The 24,541-nt window shown below is 46.6% G+C and overlaps 1 protein-coding gene and 1 long non-coding RNA gene across 3 annotated transcripts in view; one reads left to right on the top strand and one right to left on the bottom strand.

Moving 5' to 3' along the window:
* Positions 1-24,541, top strand: part of GFRA4 (GDNF family receptor alpha 4) — a 64,854-nt gene that overhangs the window by 15,467 nt on the left and 24,846 nt on the right. The gene's annotated exons all lie outside the window — the stretch shown is intronic.
* LOC118166306 lies at positions 223-19,896 on the bottom strand. The gene is made up of 3 exons (XR_004750437.1): positions 19,886-19,896; positions 6,235-6,242; positions 223-348 (listed from the first exon to the last, which is right to left on the bottom strand). It is a non-coding gene; the product is annotated as an uncharacterized LOC118166306 (long non-coding RNA).

Below are 24,541 nucleotides of genomic sequence, written 5' to 3'. Positions count from 1 at the left end.
GGAAGCCCAGCGTTGGCCCAACACCTCCTGTCCTGCACATCTGAACCCTGTGCCATCCAGCATCCACCTCTGTCAAACGTATTCGCAAGTCCTGGCATACCAGGAGTTATAAGGGCTGCTGGCAACATTTTCACTCTATCTGGTCTAGAAACAGCCCCTAATTTCCAAGCTGTAGGAGTTACATCTTTAAGGGGAAAAAAAAAAAAATAAGGAAAATTGAAAAGATATATGAGAGGTTCCTTCTGCTGCCAAGTAAAAAGTCCTGAGATAGCCTGAAAGAAAAAAAAAAAAAAAAATACAAGAAAAAGCAGTTGGGAGTCACTGATGTACAGATGTGCCTCTACCCTGCTTGGGTCAATATTTCCACTTTTAAACCTCATATTGTGCTGCTGCTGTCGGGTCAACAGGGCTGCAAGATGTTTCTCAACCTCCTTCCCTCCTCGTGGCAGCAGTGGGGGGGCTGTTGGAGAAGTGCAGGAGCCCAGATTCACGGGGAGGCTGAGAGCACAAAGACTACCTGCTGATCCCTTGGCGCTGTGGCCAAAGCAAGGAGCAAAGTTTCCCTGCATCGCAGCAAAGCAAAGTTGGAAGCAAAGTCTGTTTTGTCCTCTCCCCACTAGTTCATAATTGGCATTTAGACTGGAAAGATTTACAAACCACCTTTTCCAGCACATTACCCACGTCCTACAAGAACCCTGCAGTGCAAGCTATAAACTCCTGATCCTCGCAGCCCCCCTGTGCGTGGTGCCCAGTCCTGCACACGCTGCACATCTTCTGGGATGTGAACTCAGCCACGTGCTCCAACGCCACGCACCCCTGCTCTGTGCCCTGCAAGGACGCAGCCCCACTGCAAAAAAAAAGGACAGGCTCAGGCAGAGACCGAAGCATCTTCCCTGGGGACCTCGCACCACCTGTGCACGCTGCTGAGATGGAAAATACAAGCACCCAGAGATGGAAAATATAAGCGTCCAGAGACTGAAAATATAAGCAAGGTGGCTTCATGTGGGTCCTGAATCAAAAGCTCATGGGAAGGAATGACCCAGATTGGTCCCACTGAAAGCCCTTGTCCTCCTCCACCCTTATCTACCTCTCTTGGCATCTTCTGACAGATGATTTTTACCTGTGGCTCTGTCAAAGACCCTGAAAAGCTGCCTGTCTCCCCACAGCCCGCTGAAGTGAACCTCAGAGATCTGGTCTAATCAGCAGGTTTGCAGGGAAAATAAGATTTATTTATTTTTTTTCCTTCCTGGCTGACTTCCATCAGCAGCAGCTCCAGCTCTCCAAGGCACATCTCAATTAATTAATAGAGTCAAACTTTATTAGAGACAATCGTTGGCCAGAAATTACCTGATCCTCGGTTCTCTGCTTTTCTCCTGGTTTCTCCCTGCTGCTTTCTTCTCTCCTGCCTGCCTCACCAGCGAAGTGTGTCCTGGCAAAGCCTGGCATGGGGAATGGGAGCTTCCTTAAGGAAGGAGGGAAGGAAGGAAAGATGGATGGAAGGAAAGAAGACAGCAGAGACAGGGGCTGGAGGCTGGGATGGGCTCAGCAGAGCAATCATGTCCCAAACCAGGCTCATCCCCACCAAAACAGCAGCAGCAGAGGCTGCTTCGCTTCCGCAGATAAATGAGAGGCATTCTCCAGGGCTGTCAGAGCAGTACTTTTCAACAGCCTCAAATTATTATTATTATTTTCTTTTAACATGAATGCAAATACGTCAGCCTTTCTAGGTGGCTTCATTAACTGCTCAGCACATCACTCAGAGCCTCACAATTCTTGTCAAGTATCCACATCCCCGTCCCATGCTCATTGCAGAGTCTGAATTCCTCTAATTCTATCTCATGATGGAAAACAGATTCAGGGGAGGATTAAATACACATATATATACAAGAGATAACAGCAATTTTGCTTCTTCCTTGCAGTCACTAAATAACAGGGCAGACACCTGCTGGAGTCACTGCAGCTTACACCCAGAGTAACTCATTGCTATATTGTGGTGATACGGGCAAAAATTGAGTCCCATACTTGGTTTTAGTAGGTTCGTGTGGAAAAGGCAAAGTGGAGCAACGTGTGGGAAGAAGAAATTCTTATTTTGCTTCTTGATTGCACAGGAAGGAAACAAGAAGAGTGTGACGGGGTCATTATTGAAGATGACCAAACTTAAAAAATAAACCTATAAACAGCAGAAAATCCTCATTACAACAAGATTTGTCTGCATATTTTTAGAAATGCATCAGACTACTTCATTACATATATTCCATCTCCCAGGAATTTTTCAGATGTTTTCCTCAGAAACATCATAATACAGGGGATGTGCATCACTTTGATATGTCTCTCATGGGCAGAGCCTGAGCTTACCCATGTCTACTGCTCCGTTTGTTTAACTTCCCTGCCCCAGGGTCCTGGTGCCTTTGGTCCCCTCGAGCCTGGCCTCGAGATTCAGAATTTCTCCTTGAAAGCCTCAGCTCCGGGCATCAGGTGCTTTCACTTCTTTCCCCTGAGCAGCCAGCTGTCACACACGAGGAGAGATGCTGGAAAGCAGAACGCAGAAGTGAAGCAAGAAGCACCGTCTTCTCATCTCTTTTGGGATGCAAAAAAGCCCTCCCTTTTCCAATTTCCAGGATGACTTTGTTTCTCCAGCTGCATCTCCGCGGCTGTATAAGAAGCTCCTTCTCCCCTTGGCCACATGCCACAGAGAAGACCTCCTTCAAAGCCCTCAAAGATGGACGAATTCAATATATTTCCTACATAAATGAAGCATGAAGAGGTGGCTTCTACGACTCCTTTGAAGCTGGGGAGCTCAGCTGAGAGATTTTTCAGCACCCTGCAAGAAAACACAGCTGAAGAGGCAGTTTTGAGGAAGGGAAAGCCGTGAGCAGCCATCCCTGGCCTTTCTTCATTTTAAGAAAAGTCAGAGAAAGGCGGTAAGGATGTGAGCAGAAGGCACAGCACACAGATTGGCTCAAAGATGTCGAAAGAGGATCTAAACCATTGCTTCAGACATGGATGGGGAAGAGCACGATGACTGATATGCAGGGAGAGGCGGTTTTAAGCATGTTTCGGCAGCTGTGTCTGTCTAAAAGGCCTGAGCCTTGGTGTTCGGCTATACAATAAATAAATAAATAAATAAATAATGAGATGCCAGCTGTCAGAAGTTGGGACTTTTCATTTTTAATGAAGGCTGGGTACTCCAAAGATGGCAGACTGATCTGGCAAAAGAAACGAGGGAGGTCTGAGACGCTGATTAAACCCCACTCGCTCTTTTGTTGCTCATAAATCCTCGAAATCTTTAGAAAGCTCAAACCAAACTTTACGCTTGGTGATGCAGTGATATTTTGCAGCTGAAGCAGATCTGGCTGCGACGATGCATTATCAGCCTTCGCAGAGCTGTGCCTGCCTCCCGGAGGCTGCAAGCCCTCTGGTCCCCCGAGGGATGGAGGTGCCAGCTCTGGTCACCCTGCTCACATCAAAGGTGCTGGTGCACAGAGGAGCTGTCGGGGTGCCTGAAAGCAAAGGCGCCTTTGGAGAGGTTGCGAGCACATGTTTACAGATGAAAAGTTTTTCGTGAGCTGCTTGGGAGCAGAGAAACGTGAAGAGGAGAACAGATTGCCAGCCTTGAAACAGCAATGCTGGGAGCCGTAAAACTGGCCAGATATGAAAAACACAAGTGGAAGTTAAGGAGGAAGAAATGGAAGTCTCCTGAGGGCTAAACTCTTTCCACTCGAACCATCCCAACATCCCTTTGGTTGCAGTGGGGGAGCAAACCTCCACCAAGCCCCCCAGATTGGATAAGGGACCTGCAGCCAGACCCTGGTGGCTGCACCAGGGCTTATGTGGATGCAGATGGCACCCGGTGCTTCGCCTGCTCTCCAGCCTCGCAGAGCTGTTAATTGCTTCGTTAGGTAAATGGTGATACCGAGGTGGGAGGAAGAGCAGGGGTAGGACTCAGCACAAAGCAGAGGTGTTACTTTAGCTTTCCCCAGCCCACTTTCTACCAAACCCAAATGTTGCTAAAAGACAATCCTCAAAACCTAGGGTGGAGCAGCAATGCTCATGCCATGGGTATTGGACCCTTGTGAAAGGAAACAGATGTTTTTTTTTTATTATTTTATTTTTATTTTAAAAGCATTAAAAAAAAAAAAAAAAAAGTTGTTAATTCTCAGGTATGCTTCTGATGTCGCCAGCAGAGTAAAGATGGATTATTCCAAATCAATTAAAAGAGCCATGTAAAATTTCAGTGTAAAACTGAACAAGGCCATAAGCTTTCCTTTGCAACCCATAGCTCCTCACCAAAGCCTCAAACAGCAGAGGAAACCTCGCACACTCCTGACTCTCCTGCTACTCTGTGATGATAGGAACCGTATCTTTTAATGCAGGACCTGAGGCAGGAGGCCTCTGCCTTTGTGGTTTTTCTTTGCTCGTGTTCGGACCTTAGCGTGCAAATACATTATTCTCTGAGTCTGGGATAATTTGCAATATGGCCCCCAAATGCTTTGTTTGAGAAATGCTGCCACGCACAATTCCTTGCAAACTATTGCTTAAAGGAGGTTTTTATCTGCTCTGTAAGCAAAGATAGGGACTTCGGTTTGCAGAGGCAAGCCATGCAAAACCCAAGTGCTGTGTGTGCAACCCGAGCTATAATAACGGTGATAGCTCTTCCAGGGCTGTAGCAGAAGCAGCTACTCGCTCTGGGAGGTTCGGGTTCAGCAGAGAAACAAACGAGTTGAAAGCAGGGATTTTAAGCTCAGCAGCAAAACCAAACTGAAAACCTGAGTCAAGGCAGCGCGCAGAAAATAATAGGTGGAGATGAGCATGGGCTGTGCGGGGGGACATCACGGAGACCCCGTGCCTTCCACCCATTTCCTAGCATCTAGGAAAACCTCACCCCTTATTGTAAAAAAACAAACCCTCCACGTGCCTTTAATAGCCAGTAAATGCTGCGGAGAAGTCCCTGTTTTGAAGGTTATACCCAGGGGGCCTGTCAGAGTGTATTTAATGCAGATTTCCTCAGCCATCCCGAGACTAGAAACGTGATGGTTTTTGAAAGGAAAAGGAGCATTCCTCTGCTCCAGCTAGAGGGAACCCTTTTTGATGCTGCTAGCCCCACTGCAGCAGGGACCAAGGCAGTGGTCAGCAGCCACCAGGACCCCAAGCTGGGTGGTGAGGGGTGGGACAGCAGAAGGGCCCTCTCATGGAAGGGTTTGATGTCCCTTGTATACAAACGTGACTGCTAGCAGCTCTTCTTGGGGCTGTCTGAGTTTGGGGTCAGGGTCTTTGGGTTGTTTTCTTGTCCATTTGAGTCCAGGTCTTCACATCCCTGTAAGAAGCAGAGACCACTCCAGGCAAGCCTTATCTCTAATCCAAAAATCATTATGCATTTTATAACATTTGTAACGTATTCCCTCTTATTTACCCTTCCATTTTCACTCTTTTTCCCCTAGAAGGTCTGATTTTGAGGGAACAGAGAGAGATACTGAAACTATACTCACGGATGTTGTCCTGCAGCTCAGCTCAGGGTTGTTGTTATATGGCCAGTCCAAATATCTCTCAATTTTTTCCCCTTAAGCTCATCTTTCCACTTAGCAGATGAGATCCAGTAACCAAAGCCAAGCAGCTAAATCATCCAACTCTTTTTTTTTTCCCCTTTTTCTCTTGTTTGCCCAGGACAAGTCTGTTGACATCACAGAGAATGTTTCCTTTTTCAGCCATTCCATATTTTTTTTTTTCTTTATTTAAAATATTTTAAGGAGGTTTTTACAGTTACAGAACATTTGTTGTGCCAAATGCCCATCAGTATTCAAAAGCTGGGGGAGCTTTTATCCTCCTGATCAACCCTTAGGAACAGCCCTGGGATAAGATGATGTGGAGTTTAACGTGCCCAACATGTTGAGTACCTGAAGCAGCAGTGGTGTAGATGAAGCTAAACACACTTTCTGGCCTTAGTCCTGTTTATACCAGCGTCTTTCTGTGTCATGCAATGACACTTGTCCTGGTTGGGGACATTTGTCCCACAGCTCTCTTTGTCTTCTTGCTTTTAGCTAGAGGTGAAGGACTCTGATACCTGCAGTACCTATGGGGAGGGAGGGCGAGGCTCTCGCAACATTATTTTTACAAGAATAACCCTGCACCTAAAAAACCTCTTTATTTAAGCCCTGCCTGGGGAGAATGTTTGCAGGCTGGTAAGCCATCCCTTTGGGTGCAGGGTGGCATAGCTCTGACAGAGGAGGAACACACTACCTGAAATTCTGCTGCCTGATTTAAATTGCAGTGTCAGACACCTGAAAGAAGCCATGTTGTAGATGGGGTTGCCCCCCCTGTGTCTTTAATTGATGCTTATGATCTTTGTTACTACTTGGAGGATCACTTTCTACATACTTTTATGCCTTTTGGGTCTTCTGGAGTGGTACAAGACGGTCTGATACCCATGTAAGGTGGACAACCTGTGGAACTGCTCACAGCAGGGTATTGTGGATGTTTACATGGGTCTAAAGGGAAAATGAACACGTTCCCCAAAAGAACTCCACTGAGAGACGTTGCCTCTGTAATTCTGGCTCAGGATGTCCACCAGCCAAAAGAGCTGAAGGCTGGAGGGGCATCGTAGGGCAGTGCCATGCCCCAGCCCCGTTTCCATAGGGCATCTCCCCCAGGCATCGTCTGCTGGTCACTGCTGCACACAGGCTGCTGGGTGGGATGCATCCTTGAACGGCTGCTCCTATGTAAATCTGGGTCAGGGGAGGTTAAACGCCACTTTGTGGGGTCAGTGAGTGATTTAAGGATGTCAGAGCAAAGGTCAGCCCGGCAAGATCTTTAGCCGTGCTCCCAGCTCAGCATCATTGGCAGCTGAAAAACTTTCCGGGTCAGAGGTTGTGCCCAGACCCTTGCATTTAGTAATAGCCCCAGTGGATCGTGCAGCTTCATCCCCCCCCAGGAGAGACGACCACGATCCAGGGCTCCTGCTTTGCTGTTTGCATTCTGGGCACTTCCAGTCCAAGCTCCGAGGAGGGACAGAGCCGAGGCTGCCGTTGGGTTTGGTGACCTTGAGTAGCAAACCCCAAACCACAGGCCTTGTACTCCCACCACAACCACCGCCCTGCCCTTCTAAGAAATTAATTGCAAGCAGCAAAAAGCACCCACGGTGCAGACGGGATGCTGGGGGAAGAGGAGCTCGGGGATGCTGGCGGGGTGAGGCTGGGCTCGAGCACAAGCACAGCCTTGTGCTGCAGCCCCGCAGCGGCTTCCCAGACTGGTGGGGAGGGAAAGCGGACGGACAACAGATGGAGAGACAAACCCAGCAGGAGAAGATGTTTTGAGAAGAGGGAGGAGGGGAAGGAGGCAAGGAAAAACACAGACAAGGGGGAGGGTGTCAGCACATGAGAAGAAGACACTGTCTTTCAGGATTAGTCCTTAGGCGGACTGTGTTCATGCCCAGGGTGATTTCTGATGCTAATCAGGCAGGCGTGGGAAGAAGGAAGATATCAGCCTCTCTGCTAGGGTAAGAAGGGATGTGATAGCTTTGCTAAGTGAGGAGAGAGAAGCAGCACAGCTACCTGAGGTCCTTGGCAGCACTCACAGCGTGGAGCCCTGAGACAACAGCTCGGGGCAGGAGGGATGGAGGGGCAAGACTTAAAGAGCTCATTCATATGCCTGGAGTCAAAACACTTCTAAGTGGCTCTGATCAAAGTGAAGGGCGAGCTCTTTACCCATCCCTCCAGGGCAAAGCTAATAAATCCGGGGATCCACCACCCTGCTGTCCTGATCCCCACCCCAGCCCAGCTGCTCGGCCCCTGCCAAACTGGGCAGACTGGTCCTTGCTGTGCTGTCTGCTCTGTGCAAGGATGGAGGTTCAAGGATGGAGAAGTCTGGCTCTGTGCCAGGGTGGAGAGATGCCCCTGGAGCTCATAGCAGCACCGTTTTTTATTTTATTTTTTCCCAGTATGTATGTGCAGGGATGCTAGCAATGGTGCTTGAATAGTTGTGACTGGGGTGGATGTAAAGGGTCTTTTATACACTTCTTTAGGATTATTTGCTTAGAACTGATGTTGGATTTGGTCCCAGAGAGGAGAAGATTGCTATTTCTCTCCCCCCAAAAGTCTTAATCAACTTACATCTGAAGCCTTTGAAATCCAATAGGGGGAAAGTGTATCAAGGCAAGTTACTCCTGGTTTCTTCTACAGAATTCAAAATGACAGAATCACAGAATTAGAGAGCAGCTTGGGTTGGAAGGGACCTTAAAGACCACCCAGTTCCAACCCTGTGCCATGGGCAGAGACACCTCCCACCAGCCCAGGTTGCTCAAAGACCCGTCCAGCCTGACGATCCCAGGTCTTTCAGAGGAGATAAGAGCACCAGCTCCTACTCCCGGTACCTGATTTTCTCAGGACCCAAATGCTGCCTGTGTTCTCTGACTCAAACAGGGGAGATTGCAGCAACCTTGCAAGGCTCATGCTTTGCAAAGCTGCCCAGTGGACTTGTTTTCTGTTTGACACCAAGCTTTCCTTTCCCTGCACATGTAACCCATCTCAGGGTGAGACCCTGGGCCTCAAACAGCCCAGCTGAGAGATAACAACATGAGGAGGGGTGAGAAGGAGAGGGAGATGATCTGGGAAGTCAAACTGAGCACAAACGAGATAAATAAAACGTTGCTTTGTGCTTGTGAGGAAAGCTGCAGAGCAGGACCCACGCACACTTGGAGAGGGTGGAAGGGAGGGGCGGTTTCTGTCCCGGGATTAATTTAGTTCTCAGAAATGTGAGCCCAAACAAACCAGTTGATTTCCAGTGTCTTGGGGAAAAGAAAATAATAATAATAATATAAAAAAGTGAAAAAGTACAGGAAAACAAATACACCCACTAACATAATTTAACTGAGATGTAAATAAATATAGGCATATCCTCACCGAGCCCCAGACCCCCAGCTAATGCTTAGCTCTTTATCCCCATATTTATGAGGGATCTCTGCTAATTCACATCTGCTAAAGTTCCAGCTCCACACTTTCAAATAGCCAGAGTTCCTTTAAAAGATAATCGGCACCTCCAAAGGCTTTTCTTCCTCCCATCCACCTTCCCACCAGGATAAAAGATTCCCCCGCATAATAATTGGCCAAAATGGAAATTGCACACGTTTTTCCCTAAGGTATGCACAGCTGAGCATCTGTGGTCTCAGCTGGGAAGTTCGATTTTATTCAGCCATTCAGCCCAGGTGCTCAATAAAAAATGCAAGAGTGACAAAAACAACGACAAAAAAAAAAAAAAAAAAGAAAAAAAAATAAAGGGCAAAAGAAGGTAATACTGCTGCCAGCTAAACACCTCCTTTTAATCTGGGCTCTGTCCTCCTCCTTTTGAGAGGGAACGGTGTCGTTATTAAAGTCAGATGAGAGGGAGAGATGGGATCCTAGGTGTGCGGGGCTGGAGTGGTTTGCGGAGATAAGATTTAATTTTCGGAGCCAGGAGCTGGAGCTTTGTTGTTGCAGGAGGGCGTGCGTGTGCTGGGGGAGGCTGTGGCGAGGGGGAGGCACGCTGAAACTTCCCCCGGCGATCGACCAGAGGCAGGTCCAGCTGCTGAAAAAAAAGAGAATTGCTTGTGTGGTTTTTTTGGATGGAAATTTCATTTGAAAGCTTCCTTTCTTTTTGGGGAAGAGGTGGAGCTCCCAGTGATGTAGTCCCTGCACCCTTTGTGGCTTGCCAAGGCATCCAAAGTGCACCAAGAACCTGTGTGGGCACGTGGAGCCTTCCCAGTCTCTCCACTGGTTATAATGGGAGCTGAGAGGCCGTGCTGCCTCAGATCTGCTCAGTGATGTTGAGCTCCATTCCTTCTTGCTTGTGGTTTCCTTCTGGTCCTTGTGGCTGGAAATACCTTGTACCAGAGCTGAAATGCTCAAGGGCAGTTGGCCTGTTTGGGAGGGGGCTGCAAACATGCAGCTTTGGAAGCCCAGCTTCTCCAGACACAGCTGACCCTGGCCATAAATAACCAGCCTGATTTGGAGGGGGGCTGACTCTCCCCTTCAGCGGAGGAACACAGTAAATGTCTGGCACCCCTGAAAGGCAGACCATGAGTATGCCAGGAGTGGTTGCAGCCAGCTGCTTTCAGGATGCCAGACATCCTGGAGCTACAAGAGACCCTGTGCAGCTCCTTCAGGATCCCCAGCCTGTGTTTTCCAACCCATTCTGGGAAAATCTCCATTATCATTGTAGATAATGTTATGGCATTGCACAGAAATAGCTGAGGTTGGAAGGGGCTCTGGGAGATCTAGTCCAAACCCCCTGCTCAAGCAGATCCATGAAGAGCCAGTTGCTCAGTACTGTGTCCTGCCAGGTTTTGCACATCTCTAGGGATGGATGCACTAAAAAAAAAAACCCACAGTGATGAGTGAATGGCTCCTCCTTTTTATTATTTTAAAGTGGCTTTAAAGTACAACACCTATTCTGATGCAAGAAATCTCGCTTCTTTTTTATCATTGAAATGGAGCGAAATTTCAGTGATAGCTTCAGCTTGATGAGAACTGGGTGTTCTCCCACCTTCCAAAAAAAAAAAAAAGAGAGAGAGAGAAGGGAAGAGAAAAAGGGGAGAGAAAAAGAGGAGGATTTGTCTTATTATAAGAAATTGTAAAACTGTGAATCATGATTGCTAAGGAAGACAGAGGAAGAGCATCAGCCAGACATGTTTTTGCAAATTCCACCTGGATTTACCACTGAGCTTGCACTTGCTGTCAGTGCTTAAAGACTCAGCAGTGCTAAGTTCAGGCATTCCCTCTGCAACCCACGCCAGATGCAGTGTAAGAAACGTGATGGTTGGGTTGTGCCCCCTTGGGACCATCCAGGACCTTGTCAAAGAACCCAGGATGGGCAGAAGAGGTTGGTCTTGAAGCTGTCTTGGTCTCGAAGACCTTCATGGCAGGGATCATTTCTCTCTATGCCTTAGACAGAGAAACTGACATGACATGGTGAGATTCATATCCTCTTGTGTTATGAAAATCATGATGCCACTGCTGGCAGACACTGAGGAACCACACAGAGGGGAAATAACTTGCCCACAGCTGTGCAGCTCCAATCTGTTTTGGAGGTAGAACAGCCCTAAGGATTCCTGGATGTGTTTGATGCTTGTCAACAGGTTTCTAATGAGAAACTCAACCTTAATCCACACTATCTTGGTGGGCTTATTATATTTTTAATTGACACCCACTTGATCAGTAAAAGTATCTCTGCGAGAGAAAAAAAAAAAATGCATGCTTTCACAAAATGGTGGGGATGTGGGCTCCCAAAGCAGACATTGGTGTGAGACAGTGAGAACCCTCTGAACACGAGCGTGTAACATTCAGACTTCCTCCTGCATTCATAAAATTGGGGTCAATAACACCATTACTGCCACTAACTACAGCAGCCCCATTTCCCAGAACGTCAGCTATAATAAAATAGCTCCCCAAATGTCAGCCTGAGCATAAAGGATATTAGAAGCCTAATGGAGCACATTCATAGTTCTAATTGTGAGTAAAATATCAGCAAACGACTGAATACTTCAACAGGGTTGTTTAATAATTAGGCCAGGATGCAAGAGACGGGATTCAGCTTGGTGCTGAAAATGAGGAAGGGCTTGTGATGAGGGGAATAAAGAGGGCCTTTTGCAAAGGCAATTTGAGACGAAATATTGCTGGGAGAGTGCTGTAAAAAATGTCATGGGATATGGTCTCAGCATGCAGAGTCAACAGGAGGGCGAGCTTGCTGCACTGATTGCCCAGGGAGGAGACTGCCAGAACAAGATGTTGGTGAATAAGCTAAGTTTAAATAGAAACTTTGTCATGTTTGTTTTCATTTGGGTTTTTACATCAAAGGCCTCATTTATCCTCTCCTCCGAGCAAAAGGCTACATGAGGCAGAGCTGTCCTACCACCTGAGCAATAAGGAAATCCCAGCAGCTTTGAGCCAGTAACATTAAAGCCCATCTTTGCAACTGAGCTTTGACTTTGACAGTCTCTGGGGATCCTCCCTGTCCTTTATTACCGTGCTTCCCTGACTGTTGCCATCCTCCCACGTAACAGCAATGAATTATTGGTGAGATGTTTGCAGTTGCAGAGATATGGGGAGTTTTCCTGGTCCTACACAGGGATGAGGCACTCGGCCCTTCTCCTCCCACCACGGTGTAGGAGAGACCACAACCTTTGGTGACTCCATCCAAGACAATGTCCATCAATGCCACCTTGATGCACTGTAGAGAGGAATGGCACAGTGGATATGCATGGGGCAAAAAGGGTTTGTGAAGATAAATAGAAAGATATATATATATATAATATATATATATATATTTTTTTTTAAAAAAAAAGACAAATAAAAGGTGATAGAAGTTGACGAATACCCGTGACAGATGGACAGGAGATGTTTGAGAAGATCCCAGTGACTTTTAGGGTATCAGTGTTCCTCCTCTATCCAGTGGAGTGCTGTTGGATTTTGGGACAGGCAAACAGGTGAGATGTCTTGTTCTTGCCTCCATCAGCTGTGCTTGTGACAATTTCTGTGGCGCTTTCAGCAACATCAGCAGAGTGCGATCAATGGCATCCTGGCCCTGCTCCAGCTGTAGTAATTATACCCTGCCTCCCCAAATTCCTCCTGTAGTCTCAATTAAAAACAATTTTCTTCTTCACTTCCTGCCCCAAACAGTTGCCTCAATTAGTTGTGCAGTGTTGATTAAACAAGCCAGTTCCTAAAGATGGTTGGAAAGGGTTTGGGAGTCCTTGGGGATCTGAGCACTGATGGAATGCACAATATTAATAGAAATCAATAGAATTAATGGGTTAATTCTGTGCTAATACATAGTGCTGGAGGAGAAGTTAGGCTAATGAAAATGCATGTATTCCCTAAACTATTCCATTTGCATCAGATGATTCATCCACTACTGCTTCTTTCAAACAACATTACGAGATTAAAAGCACATTTGCTAAGTGTACATGACCAAGTGGGGGAAAGGAGCACGAAGTTGCTTTCAGGAAGTTCTGCCGTACCCAGTTCTTTCAGTAAGGTGCTCTCTCTGTGTCTGGCTCTTTGCAGGTTAGGTGAGGAGCAGAGGGAAATTGGAGAGCTGTTGTAAAGGGAGATACTTTCCATGCTAAAGTCCATGCTAAACCATGTTGTGAATCAGCTTTCTCTTTCTATTCTGGATAGACCCACGGAAAAGCAAAGTTATCCATGGAAAAGCAAAGCTCTTTGGGTTTCCTTCCTCTGATACTGGCTTGCGATTGGCAACATGTCTGAGAGCCCACCAGGAAAATGGGGCAGTAACTGCAAATATTTGGGGCTGCAGGAAGAAATGAACATTTCTGATATGCTTGCACACCCCTGCTATAACTGGGCCCCAGCCCTTAGCAAAGACCAAGAGGAAATATTTGTGAAAGGGGGTTTAGTCTGGAAGTGGGGTGCAGGGAGACACAGCCTTGAGCAGCAGAGGAGATAATCCATCACTTGCAACCATTGGTAAAGGGCAAGACATCATGGATTTAAAATGAGGCAGGATGAGGTGTTAGGAAACACTTTCTGAGCCCAGGTACACCTTGCAAAGGCTTTGAAAACTACCCAGACTCCAGTCAACTTTTCAGCCTCCCCTTGTCCCTGCAAAGCTGAAAGGAGTGCAAGAAATATCCTCCCAACATACCCAGGGGCCTGACATCCCAATGGCATCGCTGGGTAGAGCCTGCAGCCACTGCAAGCTAGGGTTGCACGTGCTGCATTGTACGTGTTGCGTTGCATGTGCTGTACAACACACTTCTGTTATTGCACACAAAATCAAGGAGCTTTTCGGCCGTGTCCCTGTGTGGTCGGCCTGATAAAGGAGCCCTTTGTAGGCTGCATCCAAAGGCCACCCGGGCAGCTGGCGACTCGGCAGCAGCACTTCAAAAGTGAGGTAACTGCTTGCTACGGGGCCGTCCAGATGCTGGCCATGGGGCAGCCTCAGCCCTATAACGAAACCCGCCGAGCAGGCGGTTATTCTAACCGAGCAGAACAGGTTGCAAAACCTTTGAAGGCTGTTTCTCCTCTGTGGGAAATATTGACAAAACAAGAGGCGATAAAGACACTCCCGGCAGCCTGCTGAATTTTTGGCAAAGGGGAAAATGTTTTTGGCTGAAAATGAGGTGATTTGGATCCTGAACTGCATCTGTAGTGCATGCTGGGAGAGGAAATCCAGCTGTGAAACTCAGAGCAGGAGCGAGCCAGATTGCAGGACTCACCACGGCCATAGTTCAGAGACCACATTTGTCTTGGTCTGGGGACATTTGAGTTCTCAGTTTAAAGACAAAAGCACCTTTCTCTTTGCCTGTGCAACTCCACTTGCTCTGTGCAAGGTCAGAGCTTTGGGTGGGCAAAGAGAATGCCTGATCCCTCAGCAGCATGGGACGCAGCTCTTGGCGAGACATTTCTGAGCCCTTTTTACACCTACATGCCTCCCCCCCCTCCCCCAGTCTGGAAAAGGAACCAGTTGAACTCATCCGGGCCAAAAGCTGTGCTGCAAACACAGCATCTCCTATCTCCAGCTTTCCCTAAATGACTGGCTGAATGAATCCTGATATCTCCTGCTTCCACATCCAATTAAAAGACTTCTTGTATTGACCCTCAGCTATCCCAATCCGAGTTTAGGAATGAATGCAGTGGTCAATATGCAGATAGATTAACTTGCTGTTAACAATGACAGATTTTCCTAAAAAACAATTGCAATCTGGGACAACCTTTTCCCCTCAAAATACACCTCACTTAAAGTAAAACTTGGGAAAGAGGTTGTTTTATTTGAGGGAGGGCTTCATTACAAAATTTGAGGAACCCCTCTCTTTTTTGGTCTAAATGAGGTTTTTAGCCCATTCTGCTTTGCAGAGTGACTCCACAGCTACTGATTGCAGGAATGATTACTAAAAAAATCCAGTGTGGACTAAATCCCCCAAACCCACTGTTCTCTCTACAGCAGAAGCGATGAGCTTTCTCCGGCAGACAGGGGGTCTCTTATCCTCTCCGTGGGTAGCCAGGAGACGGTGCCTTTACCCAGCCAAGCGCATACGATATCGATGAAGTATTTTCCTTAATTTACTGAAAGTGCCATTGATTCCCTGCTTGATCTATTGTCCTTCTGGACCTGAGCACCACCGTGTTTTTCCCATAATGAGCTCCATATTCAGAAGCACTTATGTGAGGTGGGCACCTCATTTCCAGAAGTGTTTTACGATTGTAGGAGTGTGAGTCTCCCGGTCTGTGTATGAATTACAAGACAACGAGAAGTGTCTCGTTGCTGTTCCCACTGGTGTGCCTTGGCCCTGGCCCAGCACTGCACCAAGGGCTCAGCACACCCTGGTCTCTACTTTGAGCTGTGCTTTGGTCTCTGTAGGAAGGAAACCTGGACACACATCCTGGAAGGACCCAGGGAGAGTTCAGGTCACAAAATCATAGAGTTGTTCAGGTTGGAAAAGTTCTCGAAGATCATCTCATCCAACCTTTAACATAGTGTTAAATTCCACCACTAAACCATGCTACTAAATTCTACATCTTCATGTTTCTTGAAGACCTCCAGGGATGGCGACTCAACTGCTTCCCTGGGCAGCGTGTTCCAGCACCACACAACTCTTTCAGTAAATAAATTTCTCCTAATATCCAACCTAATGTATTAGGAAGGTCAGGAATGCTCATCTCTGTGACGTTTTCCTCTTTTTCTTGAAGAAATATGAGTTAGCTAGCAGATTAGAAATGTTCCAGTCTACCTTCACTGTGGCTGCCCCACGTGGTACAAAGTCACTCCTGGAGCCTGTGCACACCCGTATGTTTTGGGGGCTCCAGCAAGACACAGCACGGACACGAGCTGTCCCTTCATCATCACCCAGAACTGAGCAGGGCAGAACCAGCCTGAGCTGCTGCTTCCTCCTCTCCCCAGCCCAAATGCATGGTCCCACGGGCCACCCAGCAGCGTGGTGACACCAGGGAAGAGTCTGGCTCGCAGTGTGTGAGTCCCGTGTGCAACAGACACACTCGTCGCACCATTTTTCTGCTGCTGAACACAGTTCACTCTGCTCTCAGAGCTGCCAAATATCTGCAGTGCTCAGCAGGAGGTCACTGCGTGGTACTCCACCAGACGCAGCCCTTTGTAAGCAGGTGGCAGATGAAACCCTACCGTCCTGATTTCCGTTGTTGTATCATTAATTACTGATTTGCAGCACAAAGACATCGCTGAATATTCAGAGCAGAGACTCTGCAGTAACCTTGCTGACCACCAGCAGGGCTGAAGCCTCCAGCATAGGTGTTTGTGCCTCCAGAAGAGGAGCAGAGCCGGCCGGTCACACCAGCAAATCCCCCCGCCCGGGAAACTTGCTTTTAATCTCTTAATTGCCTTTAATGTATTTGCTGCACCATTGACTTCACTGCGGAATTCACTCCAGCAAAAATAAGACCCAGGTCAGTTCCTTGTATACTTGAGGCATCAGCAATATTAACAAAAATCCAGAGTCACCAGACAGAGCTCTGTGGAATTACTGCGGCTTTAAAGTTGTGTAACTGTGATTAAAACCTTGTCCTTACATTAATTCATACTTCACAGGCCTGTTTTGGACGTTTCACATTGTGGCTCCGCTGGGGAAATTCCAGCTGCGTGTTCTAGATTCATGAGCTGTTTTATTTTGTCATCCCTTCAGTCTGTTGTCTCTGTGGCTACTCACTCAGAGGAGAGGAGAATTACAGCGGCTTTCCCCTGGGCTGGTGTAAATCAGCAGAGCTTCAGCAGAGTGCTCTGAGTCAGCCGCATCCTCGGTGCCTGCTCCCCGTCTCTGGAGATGAGGAATTTCTAGGCAGACAATGGCATTGTGAACAACAAGCTGTGAACATACATGCAGCATGACTGTAGGACAATATTCCCTCGAAAAAAGGTCACCCAAGTGACCTACAGAGGGATTATTTGCCAGCGTTGGGGGTGGATGGAGAGGAGCAGTGCCCAGTTCAGGACCTGGAGCCTGTGAACAACTAAGTTTGTGATGTTGCCTAAAATCCGGAGACTTTAGCTTGCAGAATCAAATTTTAAAGGCAACTCAATTATCTTAAAACAAGTAACCTCACGGCAAAACAGAGTTAGCCCAGAAATGTGCTCGCAGTCACATTTTAAATCTGGGGCACTTACAGATTAAAATTCCTTTCCTAAAGGAAACCATCAGGAAAGGGCTCTAGAGTTTTTGGCACTGACTTTTGGGGCATCGTCTGAAATATTGTGATTCAGGACTGTTTAGTTTCCTCTGCCCAGTGAGAAAGGTGCATCCCATGTGCAGTAGGACATTTGACTCTGTCCGGTAGCCTGCATCAGCAATGAAAGGGTCGCCCAGTTCAATGTCTGGGCCCCAATCTTTAGCTGGACTTGTAGGAGATGCAGACACTTGAGGACAATGTTTGCTGAGCCCAGGAGAGTTGAAGAGGCCAGAGAGAAACTCAACCCACCTCTGACCCACTGTTCCCACTGAGTCTGTCCCTCAAAAATGCCCTGAAGGAGCTGCAAGAAATCTGGAATTGGGTAATTCTGAAGTGAGCATTTCAGAGGGGATGTCTGTGGTCAATAAGGACACAGCAGCACCCTAAAGAAAGTTGATCCAGCTCCAATTTGTAGTCAAAGTCATGCAGAAATGATCAACCCCCCCCTCAAAGATTTAGGAGCTTCAGTCTTATTTAATCAGACACTTCCAAACTGGCTCCTTCTTCAACACTGGAGGCTGTCTGTGCCCCAGAGAGCATTAAATCAAACACTGCTCCTGGGCACAGTCAGGCCATAGGAGCAAATCACCTTGGCCAGGTAAATCAGCTGGCCAGATACCTCCGTCCTGTGCCCAGACCTAGTTCTGGAGTCCCAAAGCTCCCCGTGCAGAAGCCAGCATTTCCAAACCCACCTCCCAGCTGGGAAAAACCAAAGCAAGGGAAGGTTGAGGCTTTTCCAGCATCACTGCTAGGAACTAGATCAGGAGTCCTCATCCAAGGCTCTTATGTTGTGTACAAACCACACCACACCACCAGCATCCCTCCAAAGTGGCTACGTGTCCTCTCGTGAGGCATGAAGCATACAACATGGTGTTTGTTGCTCATCCCATGTATGCTCTTTAGATGTAGAGGATTTGGGGATGGGGGAGGTTCAGCGATGCCTGGAGATGCCCGTGCCCCTCTCTAAGGGAATTTGGAAAGCTGTGATGTGTTTATTCTGGAGATCCTGAGAGCGGTGGGAGGTCAGCAGAGGTATATTACACCTGCTAGTATGCTGTGGGGAAGAAGAGGAAGAGTGGCTTGATCTTATTAGAGGAGGTTAAGGTAGAAAAGTCGAGCAGTCAAAAGGCAGGCGATGACAGATTCAAGACTGCCGGTGCAATTTAATTCTTTTCCCCTGGTGCATATCCATTCTGATATGGTCTTTAATTGCATGATTAAAAATATTGATACTGTTCTTGGACAAGATAACAATCTGTAGCACGGAGGTACTGAGCAACTGAAGGCACAGATCCTCAGCATAGATACATAAGCAAGGCAGATGCAATGAGCTTTTTTTTCTTTAGCTGAATGTAAGGGCAGGCTTCTAGGTTGGGAGGAAAACTGCAGTCCCTTGTCACAGAATGAGGATTTTTTAGCAGAATGAGAAGGATTTAGGTCACGGTGGACAAGCAGTCCTGATAATTGGCTGAGAAGATGGTGTCTGCGGGTCTCAAGCCCTCCATGGACACAGAAATAGAGACTCTGTGCTGGAGAAGACGGGCACAGCTGGGGTGGGTGGCAAAAAAGTAGGGACAGGTCCCCTCCATGTGCCTGGGAGGGCAGATTTTGAACCACTGGATCATCAGAGTAAAGAGCTGCAGAAATGATTTGCAATTCTGCAAAGACCATCCAGGGACAGAAGTTTTAAGGCAAAAAAAGGCTTGTTGAAGAAGGGAGGAGAATGGCGAAGTGATTTTGTTATCAAATGTTTTTCAACAGAAGGAGAAACCTGAAAAGTATCACTATTTAAAAAAAAATCACAAAGAAAGCAATAACAAGAAGTGGGGAAAGAATCTGGGAAGCAAGGAGCCAAAAGAAGCACATTTTTGCAAGAAGGGTAATTAACCATTGGAACAAACTACCCACAATAACAGATTTCTTTGTCTCTTGAGATCTCCTATCAAGGGTGGGTGCTTCTTTGGAAAAGCTACTTGAGCCAAAGAGAAATTACAGGGGCCATTACCACCGCAAGCGGATGCAGTCCTCTGGCCTGTGTTATGGAGGAGGTCAGCTTGAACCTTCTGGCCTCTGAACTTGTGAATCATGCAGTCCTTTCGCATTCTGCAGGGCCTCTGCCTCGCTCACGCACAGAGTGCTGAGGGATTTAAACAACTGCTTGCTGACAGCAGCAGAACGGCGATGCTCGCACATCCTGGCTGCAGTGCACGTCCTGGCAGGAGAGCCGCTGAGTGCTTCAGACCTTTCCCCCCTTCCAGCCCTTGGTGGGTTTTGCTCCAAACGCCTGGCACTGACCCACTTTGAGGCCGTGCTTATTAGCGCTGTTCCGCTCCACCACCACATCCACCCTCTGCTCAACCTACAGCCTCTGACAATCCCAGCACCTATCCTATTTTGCTGCCTCTCCTTGGGCTCGTTTGCTCCATAGCAGCTGCTGACAGCTCATGAAGAGACCACACACGCATGGGAGCTTGCACCCACGCTGACATCCTAAACTTGTCCATCATCTGCGTCTCCAGCAGGATCCTCCTTCGAGGTTGTACCCTGCTCTTCGTGGATGGAGCTGCTCTGGCCCACTCCCGCCTGGCTTTAATCTCTGTGACATGGCTTACGTGGTTTTAAATGGGGGGAGTGACCTTCCTTTTCCAAGGACACTGCAGTCCCTACCTCTTTTGATGATTCCCAACCTTACTCTGCATCAGGACCTTTCTGCTTGAGCAGGGCACTGTGGGGAAAAAAGGTAGGAACCCAATTCTTCCTCGGGCACCAGGAACCCTGAGTTCATCCACAGATGAAAAAACACTTTGAAGATGAAAAGCTGCCGCTGCAGCCCTCTGGCTTATTGTTTATCCCTGCACACAGCCAGGGATGCTGGCCCCTGACTGCAGTAGTGCTTGCGGAGTGGAGTATGACTCTATAAGGTGAAAAAGCAGCAGAGGATCTGGGCTTGTCTGGTTGTATTGTCCCTGGCTGGGTCCCAAGCAGCTCTGAACTACTCCTCGCCACGTGATGGAGGAAGGGGGTCCTCACAGCCAGATGCTGGCACAAATTTGCTTTGTCTTCAGTGGAGCAGCGCAGAGTTAAGAGCGGCCTCGATGTACCATGATGGAGGAAAAAAAAAGGTTGAAATAACAAACACCATTCAAGGAGAGCTACGATTAGCTGGACTCTATACAGGCTGTTACGAGGAATGCTGGACTTTATTGCTTCTGGCTTTGTCAGCTGCCTCTGGTCTATCCAAACTTCATGACACTTAACATCAGATTAAACATTAAACTTCTCTAAACTGGCCAACTGCAGTCAAATGAGACCAGGGGACAGAGACCAACCACACCGTCGCCTACCTTGATTAGAAGACAGAAAATGTGATATCCCTTTAAAGATCCTGTCGATCTAAGGGTCTGAAATTCACTGATGTGCAATAGAGTTTTTAATAACCCACATGTTCCTGGTAAACCTTCATAATCAATTTCCCTCACACTCATCCTTTCTATTATCCTTCATCATCATCTCCTCTCAGCTCTCTCCAGCAAGCAATTCTGAATTTCAGGCTTGTTCGCAACCTGGTGACCTTCCCCCCTCCCCACCCCAATACAAAACCTATGAATAATCATAGAAAGTGTGTTATAAATAATTGCATGTGTACCGCTGCCAACATGAGGCCAGTAATTAAATTTTATGATTCTGCTTGTGTTTCTGGGTGGACTCTTGCTTTACAAGAGTAACAGAAGCCTTTGAGCAAGTTACTAGACCTTTTTACAGATCAAGTTATCTTGGATTACAAGATCATTTCTTACAGCAAAATTCTTCTTTGGTTATTTGAGTTGAGACTGAAAACAGATTTCCAGGATAGCAATAGGGAGGGCATAAGGAGAAAGTTCAGCATGAAGGTTCAAACCTTGCTTAATAACTTATTATTATTTAATTTCTTTCCATCCCCTGGGATCTCTAGGACAGAAGGAATGTAATTGCCACAAATGCAGGTCTAACTCAGGTGAAGACATTGTGACTTTAGGATGATGTTTCCTTCCGTGGTGTTTCAGAAGTGTTGCTTTCCAGGAGACCTGGTGTTTATAGCAGATGACACTGCTGGCACTTTGCTGCACTGTGAAAGCCTGTCCCACCTTAGGCAATCTCTGACTCTTGCTAGATGGTTCCAGATGCTTTATTTAATTGGTGACACAAGCCAGAGGTCTCCTCTTTAATCAGCTTGCTACTTCCTCGGCCAATGAAATTAATGATCCCTGGTTTGGCCACATCTGGCACCCGGGACTTAGATTTTCATCGCCATCTCGCTTTGTTTCTGTGCATCTTCAGCAAGCATCCTGCTCCTCTGTGACCAGGACTAATCTCCAAGTATTGTATGTCCCCAGCTTCATTTCAGGGTCTGCCTAGAGCTGAACGGTTGTCCCACCTAGTGCTCTGCTCAGTTTTCAGCTGCTGCACCAGAAGTGCATGGACTTCCCTTAGGACTGTGTCACATCTGGAGTCCTATTCATGTCTCAGATACCCTAGAGCATCATCTCAAATGGCAAGGAGCACCCACATGTCAGCTCCTCTAGGGATATAGTAATGTAGATATCTAGCTTAAATGGGAATGACTAAATGGTTACAAGATGACTTCCATCTTCATTCCACTTTGCAGCCTCCCCATGACAAAGAACTTAAATATTTGCCTTTTTCTATTTTCTAGCCATGAATATATATATATATTTTTTTTACCATGCTGCCCACATGGTTCTTTTTCTGCTCACTTCGGCTTGCCTCCCGCCTGGATTCAGCATCTGTAGGGAAAGTCAATCTGTTATCTCAGATTTGGAAAAACCATGAGACAATGCCATTTTTTCTTTGCTCTTTCTATCTCACATATTGTTTCCACTGTGTTTCCCTGTTCTGTGGCCTCCACGTTGGTTTTATGCCTTTTATTACTAACAGTTAGCTGGATGAAATATCTCTTTCACTCTCCCTTTTATGAGATGTATTTGAAAAGTCTTGCCAAAGCTGCTTAGATCTTGCAATGCTGCTTCTTACTGTTCTTTGCAGCAATCTGAATATTACACAAGTTAAAAAAACGAGGCCTGCATTGCTTCCAAAGGTAGATTTCTAACCCAGATTGGACAATTAAAATAACACCTCTGGGCCTAAGTTGCAGTCAGCCCTTGATGTTCTGGGCAATGTAGATACACGCAATAAGATACATCCCTTTGTGGAAAGGTGTATTAATACACAGACTGGGTTTACTATCTGGCTGTATCAGTATAGGCTACACCACAATGCTGTTTCAGGATGAGAAGGGTGGATTTGGGTTATTCCTGCATTACACTCAGCATGTCCCCACTTTGGATCCTTGCATTTACAACCTCAACATCCTTTTAATGTGGAGGATTGTTGGTTTCAGTATAGGTTCTAATGGTTTTGCTTTTTCTCTTCTCGAATACAACCTGCCTTTTCCCTCTGTCACTTCCCACTGTGTTTAGCGCTTGTCTCCCCCCATCAGCCTTGTTGGCTCAGGGGGCAATCACACCTAAGTGGGGTTCCCTAGTCTCTCTCTGTAGTTAATGATGGCATAGAAATGCCTCACTGCAAGCACTCAATTTAGGTTCCTCTAGGAACTGCCTCTCTTAATCAGCTCTGTGTTGACTATTCTCCACCAATGCTATAAAATATATTGCCTACCTATATACACACTTACATTTAAATGCATACATATATACATAAATGCATATATATAGTTACATACCTAACTTCTAGCTTCTTTCATTACTTTTAAATTTCTCACTGTCTTATCTCTTCCTCTCCTCTTCAGTCAGAAGCTTCACCAGTTTTTTTCAGCTTGGCTTCCTTCTCTCATCTCAGTTTCTGCCTTGTTCAGCCTCACTTATGCTTTGGGCTTGCAAACTCCAGCCTTCATGTTTAACATTTAGTGTCAGAAGCTAAAAAGTAGGCTAGGCGTAAGAAGAAAGGATGATAGATAGATGCAATGACCTGGGCTGATACAGACATATACACAATTCTGTCTTTGAACCCAAGGTTGTCTGGAAAAGTGCCACTGGAGAACGTATTTTGGAACCCTGTGGTTTTGTAAAGTCAAGACAAGGATCTCTGTTCCTTGTTTTTAATCATCATTCATCTTCATAAAACTTCAGGGGGGTTTAGCTTTTGTTTGAATGAATTTTGTGACTTCCAGAGAAAACAGAGGCGGGGGAGTATAATTGAGAGCTTGTTTAGTGCCAAATTCATCTTAAAGCAGGGAATGCAAATCACATAGCAAGTGTTGAATTATATATGATTAAAACTGCTTCAGCCCTTGCATAGAAAAAAATAAAAAAGAGCCTTTATATTCATCAGTTAATCATATACAAAAAAAATATGGATAGAACAAAAAAGAATTTAATCACAGAAAAAGGGGTCATGGTTGCTGTTTGACATACGGCTGGGTTCTCTATCATGACAATGCAATGCAGAACACACTGTCACTTAAGTGTTCTAAAGACACACATTAAGAAGGGAGTTCATTGACAAATGACCCTTTAAAAATGGGAGAGATTCATTCCTAGCAATGAATGCTCAAGGTCTGTACAGTTGTCTTGGTTCATCTTGGATATTCTTGTGCTTTGCAAACTAGGCAGAGCTGGAAGCTTTTTCAGTTCTTTGTTACATGTAGTGGTGTAATAGGATGGAGAAGGGTTTGTTTAAACCATTGAAAGCATGGTGCTAATACTGTCCATTTCTGCTAACAGCTGTTAGTCTGGAGTTAGGTCAAACTCAACATCCTTGGATTTCCTGATCCAGAAAGTGCCAGAGATTTAAAATAATAATAATAATAATAATTTTCTTCTTGCTTCTCTATATTTTGTGAATGGTGATCTGAAAATGAGTCCTGGCCCCTGCTGAACCAGCAATGTTGACGTGCTCTTAGGTTTGTTTGATTTAGTGGGCATCATAGCTCCCTTGGAGAGCTTGCTGAACTTCATGTACTGAGTCATCTGTCTTTGAAGGCATTGTGTTCATTTTGCAGCTGGCAGGAGTGTACATGGGGATGCTGTGTGTTCTGCCATAAGGTCAAGCCCGCAGAGATGGTGTTGAGGCCAAGGACAGTGCAGAGTGAACAATTGGGCTCCGCTTTCCCTTGATAAGCAGATACCTCATCTCTCTGGAAAGAATGGCAAAGGAGGACACAGACCTTCAGCAAGTGAAGAAACCACCTTTCTGCTGCTTTGGTGGCAGAGTGTCACTGTTTGGTGGTAGCCACTAGTTAGCTACAGACCCTCAGTAGCTGTGCTAGTGCCTGGTCAAGCAGGCAAAAGCCACTCAGATGGGCAGCTTTATTTGGGCAGAATTGGACATATTTATTTGCTGAA

The sequence above is a fragment of the Oxyura jamaicensis genome, chromosome 4 (genome assembly GCF_011077185.1).
Source record: "Oxyura jamaicensis isolate SHBP4307 breed ruddy duck chromosome 4, BPBGC_Ojam_1.0, whole genome shotgun sequence".
NCBI lineage: Eukaryota > Metazoa > Chordata > Aves > Anseriformes > Anatidae > Oxyura > Oxyura jamaicensis.
Note: the sequence above shows the minus strand (reverse complement) of the source record. Positions and strands in the feature narration are given on the sequence as shown.